Source organism: Gorilla gorilla, chromosome 10 (assembly GCF_029281585.2).
Source record: "Gorilla gorilla gorilla isolate KB3781 chromosome 10, NHGRI_mGorGor1-v2.1_pri, whole genome shotgun sequence".
NCBI lineage: Eukaryota > Metazoa > Chordata > Mammalia > Primates > Hominidae > Gorilla > Gorilla gorilla.
Window position 1 is genome coordinate 101,716,851 of NC_073234.2, and position 14,408 is coordinate 101,731,258.

Consider the following 14,408-nt stretch of genomic DNA (forward strand, 5'->3'; position numbering starts at 1 on the left):
AGGCAAAGAAAAACACTAAGTATGTAAAAAGATAATAATACAGTTAATTTAATTTAAGGAAAATATAATATCCAAATCTCATAGGTGTTCTGTTTCAAATAATTACTTAACAGAAATTCACAGCAGCAAAACAATATAACTACTGTAGTAAATACATACATATATATAAATAGACGAAATACACAATATATCCTATTTTTGTATATTTACTAATCAAAATTATTTTAAAATAACTTTATAGCTTCATGCTTCATGCCTTCTCATTGAAACATTTTCCGATAAAATTGTTGATGCTTCTGACAATTCTTATCATCACAATTTGATATTTAAATCAAGAACTACCTAAAGCTACTAAATCTTTGCCACTAGCCTAAATGAGGCAATATTCTTCTATTCCCATGATTTACTCAAGTTTATAAAATGGTGAAATCAGATGACAAAATATTGTATTTTAATATGGACTATGTATTCTTATATAAGCTATTACGAATCAAAAGAAAACTGGAAGTAAAAATGAAACTTTAATTAGTTTTATTTTTTCTTTACATTGATTACCGGAAGCATAATTTCTTTATTTTTAATTAAATTCAGCAATGTAAATTAAGTATACTGTCACAAACTCATTTATCTTCACTAGTAAAATCTCCACAGTTAAAAACAAATAGCAATTTCTTCTTCTATGGTTCTGTATTGCCCCTTTCTTTTAGTTATCTATCTTACAAATTTAGGCAGATTCTCATGGGTGGTAAAAGAGTGGTAGATAGCACTGTTTAATACATCCTCATTAAAAGCAAATATGTATTATGTTGTATTAGTGACCACAAATGAGCTTGATTTTATTTCATGTTTTGTATACATAATTTCCATATTCTTACATTCTTTTAATTCTTTTTGTGCATTTAGGTCACTTATTAATTAAATATATTCTACATTAATTTTATTTTATTTTGTTTGATTTTGATATATTTATTATTGCTTTTAATTTAATTTAGTAGTAGATTATATTGCTAAACATGTGGGTTAAATCCAGGAGTAATTAGAGCATATTTCATATGTGTCACTTTATTAAGTGTAAATTCAAAAGGGAAAATATATAAATAACAGTAATTGTACCATTTAGAATATTCTAATTTTGTATTAGCAGGTAAAGCAATGAGAATATATACGCTTTGACAACTAATCCGTAGAGAAACGAGAGTTGTTTTTTTTCTGCTTGTGCAAAGCAAATTAGAAAAACAATCAATATTTCTTTTCCAGAAACATTTGCTCTCTGCCCCAGATTTATGTTGGAATGTTTATTTGGTTTGTATGATTCTCAAGAGATGTGGCTTAATAGAAGTACTTGGATAACAGTCTTAGAAATCTAATGACAATTGTTTGTTTTTCCCAAATAACCACTTCCTAATGATTATTATTGAGACTTACAGTGTTAAAATGACATGTTCAGTTTCAGATGAGCATTTAAAAATTATTTCAGCTATTCTGTTACTTGGTATAAAATAAATGTCAATTTTTTGACCTATGTTAGATGTTCAGAAGCAGTCAATTGTTTTAATATAAATGTTGCATTCTTCACTTATGCTTCACACAGGGATGAACAACAATTTGAAGCTAATAGATCAATTCTATGCATGTTATTTGCAGTAAGTATACATTCAAGTACAGATATTTATTTGTTTTTTATTGGATTGTCTCTTAATATAATTTAATTCACAGTAACTACCAATACTGAGGATTATGAAAAGTTTTGTCCTCCATGTAAACATGTATTGATATTTTTCCAGATTTTTCCACATTAAGTTCTCATTAATCATTGTATATTCCAGCAGCATATCAAAAAATTAGGAATTTATTTAGAACTTAGTAGAGCTACACTATGTAGAGTGAAAAACAAAACAAAACCTTACCCCAATTCACAAATAAGTGTACAATATAATATTGGCACATTTCTAATTTTGCAATCAAAAAGGATTACAGTTCAATCCTGACTTGACTACTTTGTTCTGTGCATGAGCAAATCCAAAGATCTCTATAGCTTATTATCTGTAAGGTGGGTAAAAGAGATGTAGCATTAAAACAATTAAAATAGTGCTTGAAGCTGGGCACAGTGGCTCACACCTGTAATCCCTGCATTTTGGGAGGTCAAGGCAGGTGGACTGCTCGAGCCCAGGAGTTCAAGACCAGCCTGGGCAATATGTCAAAGCCCTATCTCTACAAAAAATACAAAAATTAGCCTGGTCTGCTAGTGCAGCCTGTATTCTCAGCTACCCAGGAGGCTGAAGCAGGAGGGTCACCTGAGCCCAGGAGGTCGAGGCTGCAATGAGCAGTGATCATACCACTGCACTCTTGCCTGGGCAACAGACTGAGACCCTGTCTCCAAAAAGAAAAAAAAAAAAATAATGCTTGACACAGGGTTCCCTATACAGTCATTTTTATTCTATTTATTTTATTACATTCTTCATGTCAAAATGGCGAGGTTAATATTGCTTGGGCTTTGAAGTTAGAAAGACCATCTTGACTCTGCTAACTATGTAACTGTGAGCAAATTATATTACTGATCTGAGCTTGCCTATTATTTAGAATAAGAATAATATTTTATTTTACATAATATTATTGGAGGATTACGTGAGATAAAATAAATATATTTTTATATTAAGCAGCCAACAAATATTTATTTTTTACCCTGTCACTCAGCTGAAGAAAAAAAATATGAGATCTAATGTACAGCTTGGTGACTATAATTAATAATGTAGTGTATACTTAAAATTTGCTAAGAGGGTAGATCTGCAGTATTGTCATCACACACACACACACACGGTAATTATGTAAGGTGATTTATATGTTAATTAGCTTGATTGTGTTGTTCATTTCACAATGTATACCTATATTAAAACATCACAGTGTACACGATTAATTTATACAATTTTATTTATCTATTATACCTCAGTAAAGGTGAAAAAAGAAAAAAACGAATTACAAAGAGAAATAAAGCATTATAAGACTTAAATCTACTAGGCTTTTTAATAAAATGGTAATATTTTTATTCCAGAAAAGGTAGATGAAATTGTTGAAGAGTAAATAACTAGTTTAGATTCTAAATACATGTGGATCATATTTTATGTCACAAAAGGGAAATTTTGTATTTGTAAAACAAATGCATCTAATCACTTATAAAATCAAGAAAACCCACTTGAGCCTTTACATTAGTCAAAGTGTGTAAGTATCATACCATTTTCTATTTCATACAAAATAAAACAGTGTGAACAATCAGAAATGAAAGCAGTTAATAAATAATTAAAGGCAAAATATTTTAACTAAAAAAAGTCACTTTAAAGGAGCCTTACTTCACTCTTTAAACAATAATAACAAAAATAAGACAATAAGCTAGTTAAGAAGGATGATTCAGACAATTGGCAATTTGTATTTTGATGTCAGGAAGCCTTTTATATTACTGCTTCAAATAGCAGGACACTTGTCAGATGGCTCATCCACCCTTTCTGAAACTTTTCCCTACAATGACTAGAACTATATCTTTATAATTAGTTATGTATGTACTCAAGATAATAGACATGTAAGGACTAATGCAAAACAAACTATAAAATATGCATTTACCATTATCTTATTATCCTATTTTTCATTTATCTGTCTTTTTACTTTGTTTCCCAGGAACTGCCCTCATTTATCTCCCAGCACTATATTATAGTCCTGTGACAAGCCATATTGAAGACGAGGCAAAACGAAAAATCAGTAATATTGATCGTGTCTTTGTTTTAAAATTTAGTTTGTTAATTTTGGATTTTTTAATTTTTTATTTTCATTGTATTATATTAAAATATTATTTATTTAGATTGCTGAGTTGATTGATGCATACTCAAACTTTCACTCAAAGTGAGTGCCTCACTTGCTTCAGCCTAGTCACCACCCTGCTAACTTTTGCTTGGTTTGTACTCGTTCTTAAAGCTGTGTAAACCTGGTGTTCTTTGAAAACTTGTGGTTTATGAGTTTGCTTGTTAATGCAAACCAAGAACATCACATCTACTGTAGTGGAATTGAAATTACATAAATCAAATTTGTTTAAGTGGAAAAAATTGGAGAAAATTGAGGTAAAAAGAAAACAAAATTTCAAAATTGACAAAAACTCTGACTTAATATATTTAAAGATACACAATGATATTGTTATCAAGAAGGAAATTCCACCTACAAAAAAAATTGAATATGCAGAGAACTGACAGGATTTCTTGGTTTTCAATCAATCTGTTTCTTTGTTTTCTCCACTCTACTCCATCTTTCATAATTTGCACAAAAGGTATCTTTGCTGCAAGTTCCTGAGACTTTGAGGAATTCCATAGCATGGGATCAATGATATTATTTATCTTTCCCCACTGACAGCTTAAGGTTTATTTTTTTTTCAAACGTTTATTATTTACCTCTAGTCCAGAAACTTCCCAGCTAGCAAAATGTTGTTGCATTGTTCTAGACCTCCAACCTCCCATTTTCAAAGTCTGTGTCTTGAAATGAAAACAAAACACTCTTTAGTGTCATTTTATTGGAGTTCAAGGATGGAAAGTAGATGTAAGTGTTCAATGTGCCACCTTTACATTAAATTTAGCTTTATAAATGTTTAATGTACCATTATATGTACCAATACCAATAATGTACCATTAGTACCATTAATATACCATTAATTAATGGTATATGTGAAAAACCTACACTGACATATTTATGAGAGAAAACACTGAACATGTTTCTAAACTTTGAGAATACAAGAAGCAAATCAGTTATTACCACTGCGATTCAACATTGTAATAGAAGTCCCAGCCAGTGAAATAGGGTAAGAAAGAAATAAAAATGCAAATGTTGGAATGGAAGTCTTGATTATCAGATAACACTAGTATGCCTGTAGAAAGGTCAATGGAATCGACAGTAACAGTAATAGAATACTTGAATTTGTAAGTAAATCTAGCAAAGTCATAGGATTCAAGGTCAGTATAAAAATTAATTGTATTTCTATACAGCAACAATAGAAAATAAAAATATTAAAATATTACCATTTATAATAGCACCAAGAAACATCAAGTGGGAATAATTGTAACAAAATTTGTGAGATTCAAATTATGAAGACTACAAATTACTTCAACGAGAAATAATATAAGACAAATTAAAGGAGAGCTATATCATCTTCACAAACGAGAAGACTCAATGTTTCTTTAGATCTCAATTATCTTTGATTTATTAGCTTTAATGCATTTTTAATCAAAATGTTATAAGAAGTTAAAACAACTCATAAGCTGACTTTAAAATAAAATAGAAAGGGCCAGGTGTGGTGGCTCACACCTGTAATCTCAGCACTTTGGGAAGCCAAGGTGGGCATATCACGAGGTCAGGAGTTCAAGACTAGCCTGGCCAACATGGTAAAACTTCATCTCTACTAAAAATACAAAAATCAGGTGGTGTGGTGGTGGGTGCCTGTAATCCCAGCTACTTGGGACGCTAAGGCAGGAGAATCACTTGAACCCAGGGGGCAGAGGTTACAGTGAGCCGAGACCATGCCATTGCACTCCAGCCCCGGCAACAGAGCAAGACTCCATTTCAATAAATAAATAAATAAATAAATAAATAAATAAATAAATAAAATAGAACAAGATGTAGAATGGTAAAAATAATCTTGAAAATAAACACACTTGTTAGAGTTACATAACCTTGTTCCAAAACTTGCTCTGATGCAACAAAAATAATAGAAAAATTTGGCCGGGCGTGGTGGCTCACACCTGTAATCCCAGCACTTTGGGATTTACTTTCTATGCTTCTAAGATAAGGGCTGGTTCAGTGGACATAGTTACATATCAGCAGAATCCCAACTCCTTAAACTAGTATTAATCTTTCACAAATCTTGTCCTGATCTACTTTAATATGTAACTTTTATCCATAGCAGCTGTCAAACATAATATTTTCTATCCTCTTACATTTAGCTGACATGCCTGCCAAAATAAGCAACTAATTCTTACTAAACACCTTCTTCATACCTTTCCTGATTCCATTTCCTACGCCGAGAATCCCTCAGTTTTCTTCAAAGCCTAGGTTCAAATCAACATCTGCAATGTACTTTTGCTGCTTCCCTCAGCTGAAAATGAAGTCTCATTCTTCTTAATACTATAAACTTTATAATATACTTTCATATTAAGTAATACTTAATACTTCTTAATGAATATTGACATTTTCAACTTACACTTTATAGTTAAAGCTCTACTGCATTTTAAAGTGTATATTAAATTTCCCTACTGTGTATCATTTCCATGGTGTTAGAGTTAAAAATTTACAATGGTAAATCCCCTGCAGATCTCTGCACAGTTTCATACATAGTTAACCCTCAACAAATGCTTGTAAAATAAATGAATGGATGCTTTTAATAATCATAGGTGTTTGTGTGTTTCTTTAAACTATTTCAAAAGATATCCACAGAAAATTTCATAATTTATTCTAGACAATACTAGTTATGTATTCCATGTCATAGGACACAGGAAATGCTACCTACAAATATAGACTTACTGTAGACTGAGTATTTTAAGCTGAAGGAAATTAAGAAAACCATAGAAGCAGAAAGATCTCTCTGACCTTCTCCTGTCCCCTCTTTTGAGGACCCTAATGTGATATGCACTTACTCATATCTATAGGGTAGGAATGTTACACAAAGAGGCCAAAAGGAATCTGAACAAACCAGCCTTGCCAAGTTACTCCCCAGTTTATTGCCATTAGTACGTATCATTTTTATCAAATTATTCTTTTACATAACTGTCCATTCTTCATTCCAACCCATGGATAAAAATACATTTTTTCACCATTTCTCTGGGCCTTTATTGCTGAAGGCTCCTGTGTCATGTAAAACTTTGAATAAATAAATTTGTTATACTTTTGTCTTGTTAATCTGTCAAGGAGTGCCAGCCAGAAATCTTGAGACCAATGAGAAAAATATATTGGCATACATATGGCATTTAATATCTAATAAGTTTTTAGTAGCTTTTGTTGTCTACTGAGGTGTGATGCTTACTGAATTCTCTATTTATTTACAAAGTCTATCTGTAAATATTTTGTTAAATAAACCAGTGATTACATAACTTTTGGATTTGTGTGATAGTCTTATTTGTAGAATTATCTGGTTTTCATCATCTGATTTCATTCAGTCAACAAAATGTTTTGACTACTTATTATATTCCAGGCACTATGCTAGGCACTGTATATAGTGTTTAAGTTTTGTGGGAGAGATACACAAATAAACAATAAACAATTATACTTATTATGGCAAGTGTCATGAACTAAAAGAAGTCTATGAGAGATAATGGCTAGATTGAAATGTTACAAAAGGTCTTTTCAAAGAGATCTTCAAACTACTTCAGCAGAGTCTGAGAAATAGGGAGCTATCATATAGCAATTAATATCCCTATACATGTATATATATGTTAGCAGTGGTGAATCCATGTGGGTCTGCAGCAACCTCAACTATGGTCTTCTTAGAAGAAAGAATTCGACCTGGGGCAAAAGGCAGAGTGAGAGGCCAAGGCAAGTTTTAGAGCAGGGGTGAAAGTTCATTAAAAGTTATAGAGAAGGAAGGGCATGAATGAAAGGAAGTAAAGTATACTTGGAAGAGGGCCAAGCAGGCAACTTGAGAGATTCAAGTGTGAAGCTTGAGCTTTGACTTGGCATTTTGTACATTGGCATGCTTCCAAGAGGTTGCATCCCTTCTCCCTTGATTCTTCCCTTGGGGTGGGCTGTCTGCGTGCACAGTGGCCTGCCAGCACTTGGGAGGGGTTGCATGAGCAGTGTGTTTACTGAAGTTATACGCATGTACAACTGTGGCATTTTTCCCTTACAAGTCGAATGTTTAAACTCCACCATTTTGCCCCTTAGTGACTTGAGGCATTTTTCCCTTCCCAGTTGAGTATTCCTAGAGGAAGGTCATATACCAGTTAAACTCTACCATTCTGCCTCTTAGTGTGCATTCTTGAGCACACTTACTCAACTTCTGAGATCTTATTGGGAAACTGCTGATCACCAGTTTCTGGTGTTTCTATCTATTGGGAGACTGCTTTTCCCTGGCATGGGCTGCAACCAATAATTCTTTTAGAGAGACAGTTTAACAACTGCCTGATCATAACCTGATCGTCGCCTGGCATTCCTGGTGGTTGGTAGGGAGGGGCCTCTCCTGCCTTGCTCATGTCTGCCTGACTACCTAATGTAACATGTAGAGCAGAGGAAAATTTACGAAAGATAGAACTATTTAAAACTACCACTATAATCTGAGCAGCAAATGTTTGTGAAATCTTGGAAATATCGCTAACAAATACAACCTAATAGGTTGTATATTTATAATGGTATTTATAAAGACATAAAAAAATTAAAGTTTAGGGATATTTTTATGCTGTATAGAAAACAAAATTTTAGGATGGAAAGAACAAGGCAGAAATATGCCTAAGTATATGTACTTTGCAGATGGTATAATAGTATTCTTTTTTCAAATTTCATGAACTAGTTTTCTTTCTTTGCCTTTTTTTCCTTCAGAGAGATGTTTACCAGGAGATTTTGAAGTTCTAAAATAATTATATTAAAAATATTGATTTCACACTCCTGTTTATTAGAAGGCCTTACAAGGTTTTAAGGTCACAGTCTTAATTTAAGGATTGGGAGATGTGAAGAATATCTCATTTAATTACGGTGAATTATGCACAAAAGGTCTAATACGTTCCCTACAGTAATGCCCTAATTATGCTTTAATTCATCAATAAGAAAATTCTGGTTTATGTTGAGTATTCCACATTTACACAACTGGGACAAAATTAAAAGAGTATAGCATGTAAATGCAGCATAAAGTCATCATTTGTATCCACTTGGAAGAGTCTTTCTTTGCTACTTCATGAAATTATCTCATTTGCTTTGGATTGCAACACACAATATAATGAACAATTTTAAATTATAAAAATAGAAAAAAAATCAGTTTATGTTGCTCATTTACCCACAGTAAAGACTTTTGTCATGGCATGCTAAAAATACTTTAGAAAGATTTTACTGATTGCTTTCATTTAACTGCCACTTTGCCATTTATTGGCTTAATTTTGCACAGAATGAAGCACACTTAAAACTCAAGGAAAGATATTAGGTTTTAGTTTTACACACTCCATCATGAAAATAATAAAAGAAAGGATTTTTTTTTCTTTTTTTGGTATTTGCCAAGTATCTCTCAAAAAAAAAGAAAAAAAAAGCCCCAAATCTCTCAAGTCACTCAAGACAATCTAAGCACACAAAAATAAGCATATTTCCCTTTTATATTCCTCTTGAATTCAAACCAATATCTATCTCATTTTACAACGCATGCCATTGTCTTTCAAAATATATGAAGTTATCAAGTAAAATTTCCACAGTAAAAAGCCATATCGTAATTGGGAAAAATCTTTACTTTTTAAAGGTTTTTTTTTGTGTGTGTGTGAGACTTGCTTCAAAGCAGCTCTGCATTTTTTCAGTGTAAATTAATGAGCTTAAGTAAATATCCTTTTGTTTAAATAAATAAAGGAGCTATGAAAGTGCATCCATCAAGAGCTAGGCCATTAAATTGAAACATATCTATAACTACTTAATTATCAGAATAAATGACTGTGCTAAAAGAGGACAGGTTAACATTTTTTTGTTACAAACACTTGCATATTAAGTGATAGTCAAGTTTTTGTGAATCCTTTTGCTGTTGAAATATTTCAAGGGACCATCTAACATATGTTCAAGTTACCAGCAGAAAAAGGCTATATGAAACAAGCATACATCATCCAACAGCATGAGTCTGATGACCCCTGAATATGACCTGCTCCCAGAGGAAACCAATTTAATGCTCTATCGCACACAGAGTAGTACGTATGAATCACAAAACCTCCTGATAAATTAATGACAGGTACATCTGAATAGGATTCCTTCTAAGTCACTTATCTGCAGCCAGGCAAACTTGTCTCACCCTCACTTTCAAAGATAAAGCCACATGGCATGTTTCCTTAGCAGATTCTCACAAAGCAAACAGCCCCCATTGGACATTATTGGGGAAAAAAATTCCCCTTATGATTTCAGGTAATGTGACAGCAAATGGTATAAAGTGAAAACTATCTTCCAGTTGAAAATGCATCATTTACCCCTCTCTCTCAATTATCAGGCCTTACGTCCTCTCTAACTTTCACAGGCTCTGTGCCTCTTGTCTTTTACTTTTATTTTTGACAGTTCTGCTATCCCAGAGTTGTAGCCATGGCAGGGTTCAAGAACAAAACAGCAGGCTATCAAAGACAACTTATCACAGGCCAAACAGTGAGCAGAGATGGCCACCATTAGCGAGTAGCCAAAAGACAGACTGATGACAGAGCAAAGAAGAAAAGTGAACCAAGCTTCATCATTAACTGATAGCTTATTCTGTTTGGAAAATCCAAGAGAAAAACTGAGATAATAAATATATGTCCTAAGTATTTAGGCATATTAGTCACAGAGATTTTTAAATTATGTTAAAAAAAGGCATGGAAAATGTTTATTTGTGAGGGATCTTATTTACACACTTTATCAACCATAAATACATTGGAATATCAAAACCATGTAAAACCATATGCCTTAAACTGAATATCAGTTAATAGCACAAATACATTATCTTCTTCAGAGTTAAGTATCTATTATTCTTTTAAACTAAACAGTAAAACAAACATATCAATTCTCACTTTCTGTATTCCTTATAAGAATGCAGAAATTGCACTTAATCAAGACTATCTCATTATATATCTTAACAAATGCCATATCATATCACCAGGACAGTTATATAGCGTAGTAAAATTCAGTAACACAAATCAACAGGACTCACGTTTTAGTTTCTGTAGAGATAGCCTTTCTCACGCAGAATCAGGGCTGTGCTTTCTGGGTGAGTCTGTGTTAAATTAAAATGACAAAAATCTTAGTTTCTCATTCCACTGTCACTTAGAATGCATGCAAAGAAACTCCCAGTTAGTCAAGGGGAAAAAAAATTGCATTAAAGAGTCCTGATTTGTAAATGTGGTCTTTTCAAATGTAGATGATGTTTACCCTTCTCTCTCCCCCAATATCTTTGCAAAATTTCAGCCCAATGAACTCATTGCTGTAGAAACTTAACTAAGGCTATGGTCAGTTAATGAAATTCAAGTCTGGGATTAAGCTCCATAAACATGCAAAATGGCTGGGCATCTGGAATTGGGAGAGACATGGATGATGCTGGAAAGAAAAAGAAATAAGCCATGTAACTTAGAGAATGAACAATATGATCAATTTAGCTAAATTATCTGTTGTCCTATATATGAGGTGATTCACAGTACCCTAAATGTTTAAGAAATAAAAGCAAAATGTTTTGAAAATATTACCAATACCATATCCAATGACACTTTGGGGGATATAAATATAGCTACTAAATTTACCTTCTTTGAAATTACACAGATTTAATTAGATTGGATGTATTTCCTTTATAGCCGCAATAATTTAAACAACATTAAACACCACTCAAAATATGAAAGAACTTCAGTTAGTAGGCAATAAAAATTATTATTTCTGGTCTATTTAGCTACTACGTTATAGTGTTACTTGATTTGCAATGTACTTCAAAGTCATCAGTAATTTCTTAGAAGTTTTAGCAAATGCAGAACTAAGATGTTCAATTAAAACATTAAACTCTACCTGTGAACCTCCATATTATAATAATGTTATTTTATTTTTTATGAGTTAGGAAAATGTAAAAATGTATTCAGAAAAATTCATTTGAATATTTAAAATTTTAACTGCTATGTATTATTCCCCAGTTTATTTAAATTATATAAATGCATAGTCATAATAGTTTTTCCATTATTACATGTCAAGATTTTTATACTGTATTATGGAATATTTTTGAATTTTCTAGTTAACTATTCATTAACTCAACAAATATAAATGTAGACCAGGAAGCCCTTAACATTCCCTCTGCTTGACTGAACTATATATAGGTTTCTTTCTGACTGTAGGCCCCTAACCTCTTTTTACTTAGAACACTTATTTCAGAACACTTGTTATTTTATTATTTTTCTACCCCTTTGAGATGTAAATCTTCTCTCTGCACCTTGCTAGTTTTACAACCCAGTAAAGTCTTTCTCTAGGACCCAGAGATACATCCCTTTGAAATGTAAACATACAGAAAAATAATGGCCTTATCTCCCAGTCTCTATGGGAGAGTATAAGCCTAACTTAGATGAGCAATATTAGCAAACACAGATGGCCTGATAACACTGGCAAATCCCCTCACTAATATCCTCTGGTAGAATGGTTTCTTGGGGATGGTTCCAGGAACCTCACAGATAACAAAATTTGTAGATGCTCAAGTCCCTTAAAAATCATCTCTAGATTGAGGAGAGCCAAAATTACCTGGTGACCATCCAGAGGCAAAACTCTTTATCTGTGGAATTCAGAAGTAATTATACTATTATTTAAAGCCCACATCTTGTTCCAGGTTTCTTTGCAAAAAACATACAGTAACTAGAATTTCTATACATCGCTGGAATGCATGACTTCAAAACTCATTGTGCAACCCTTACTGACATTAAGGCACCAAAATGTCTACAAATGTAATCATTTATCATGACCTACATGGCTAATATGGTCCAAAATACTCTTAATCTCCCGCTTTAAGGTCCATAAATACCTCTAAAGAAAAATCCACCATGGCATGCTCAGTCCTCTCTTGCTGAAGCGTCCCACTGCACTCTTCTGCAGTGTTCCTTCTAATAAAACCTTCCTTTTTTAAACCTACACTGATGTTGATAAATTCTTCTTACCAACCCTTGCGTCAACCACTTTCCAATGCCTGTACTTTGCCACCTCCCTGGCATAGATTACTTAATACAATGTAAGTGTTATGTAAATAGTTGCTATCCTGTATTTTTTATTTGTATTATTTTTATTGTTGTACTGTTACTTTTTTTGTTTTCCAAGTATTTTTTATTCACAGTTGGTTGAATCCCATGGATGAGGAACCTGCAGATACAGAGAGACAATTATACTTTCCACTAGTTCACCTAATTTGCGAACAATCCTACCACCTTGTGTTTCAGTAGAGTTCAGTTCAATATCTCTCCTTCTTTGTAATAAATGCTGAATACACTACTAATCTTATAAATCTTCCTTGCCTGTTTAACTCTAAGTGCAATTTTTCTTTCACATTCTCAGGTGTCTATTATGTGCCAGCAGGCACTCTGCTAATTCAGTGCTGTGCAAGGTATGCCTTGATAATACCTACTATCCAGCGCAAGACTGATACAAATAATTTGATATTTAAAGGAGAGTGATAATGCTGTGTCTGGGAAAACAGAAGGGAGGTGCCTGATAAAAGAGGAACAGAGAATAAAAAGTATAATAGAGGAAATATCATCAAAGCCAGTCACTTCATGGTATTATCCAGGCAATTTTCAGTAGGGAAAACACTCCAGGAGGACATCAGCACATGTGAAAACCTAGAAAGAAGATGAACATTGCATTATGAAGACAACAAAAATCAGAATGGCTACAGGTATTCAGTGAAATGGGAGGGGTGTCAGGAAATGAGGCTAAAACAAAATAAGAGAAAGGAAAGGCACTTATTTTTTAATATTTGTATGTGAGTTCAGTTTTATTTTAATCAATAGATTAATGAGCAAGACAATATAACTTAATATTCACTGCCAAGGGCTTTGGTGTCAGACTAACAGGTTTTCAAATTTGACTCTATCTCTCATAAGTTGTGTAATATTAGGCAAGTTGTCTGGCCTCTCTAAACTTCAGCTTCTTCATTTCATTCATAAGGATAGTACATGAAGTTTTATGTGGATTAAAGGGAATTGTACCTAAAATATTAACGTAAGTCTTGGTACACAGAAAATGATCGATGATGATGATGATGTGGTGATGATGATATCTATGATACTGAAACCAATCTATGATACTGATAATGAAGTACACATATACTATATACTAGGTCCTGGGAGTTACGAAGTGTTTGAAGAAAATAGAAATTGATGGAGTGTTTTTAAAATGGAAATATATTATCTAATTTACATTTTTGAAATAATATTCTGATGTTTTTAAAGTTGGGAAGTGGCTGGGCATGGTGGCTCATGTCTGTAATCCTAGCACATTGAGAGTCCGAGGAAGGTGGATCGCTTGAGCCTAGGAGTTCAAGACCATCCTGGGCAACATGGCGAAACCCTGCCACTTAAAAAATGTAAAAATTAGCCAGTTGTGGTAGTCCCAGCTACTTGAGAGGCTAAGGCAGGAGAATCACTTGAGCCCAGGAGGCAGTGGAGATTGCAGTGAGCTGAGATAGTGCCATTGCACTCCAGTCTGGACGACAGGAATGAAATCTTGTCTCAAAAAAA

At 33.1% G+C, this 14,408-nt stretch overlaps 1 protein-coding gene across 5 annotated transcripts in view; it reads right to left on the bottom strand.

The window, feature by feature from the left end:
• MGAT4C (MGAT4 family member C) overlaps positions 1-14,408 on the bottom strand; it is a 1,374,466-nt gene that overhangs the window by 371,282 nt on the left and 988,776 nt on the right. For all 5 annotated transcript variants that reach the window (XM_063694191.1, XM_055358911.2, XM_055358910.2 and 2 more), the window contains one exon: positions 10,868-10,930. The gene's annotated coding sequence lies outside the window, so the exon portion shown is untranslated. The remainder of the gene's footprint in view (positions 1-10,867; positions 10,931-14,408) is intronic.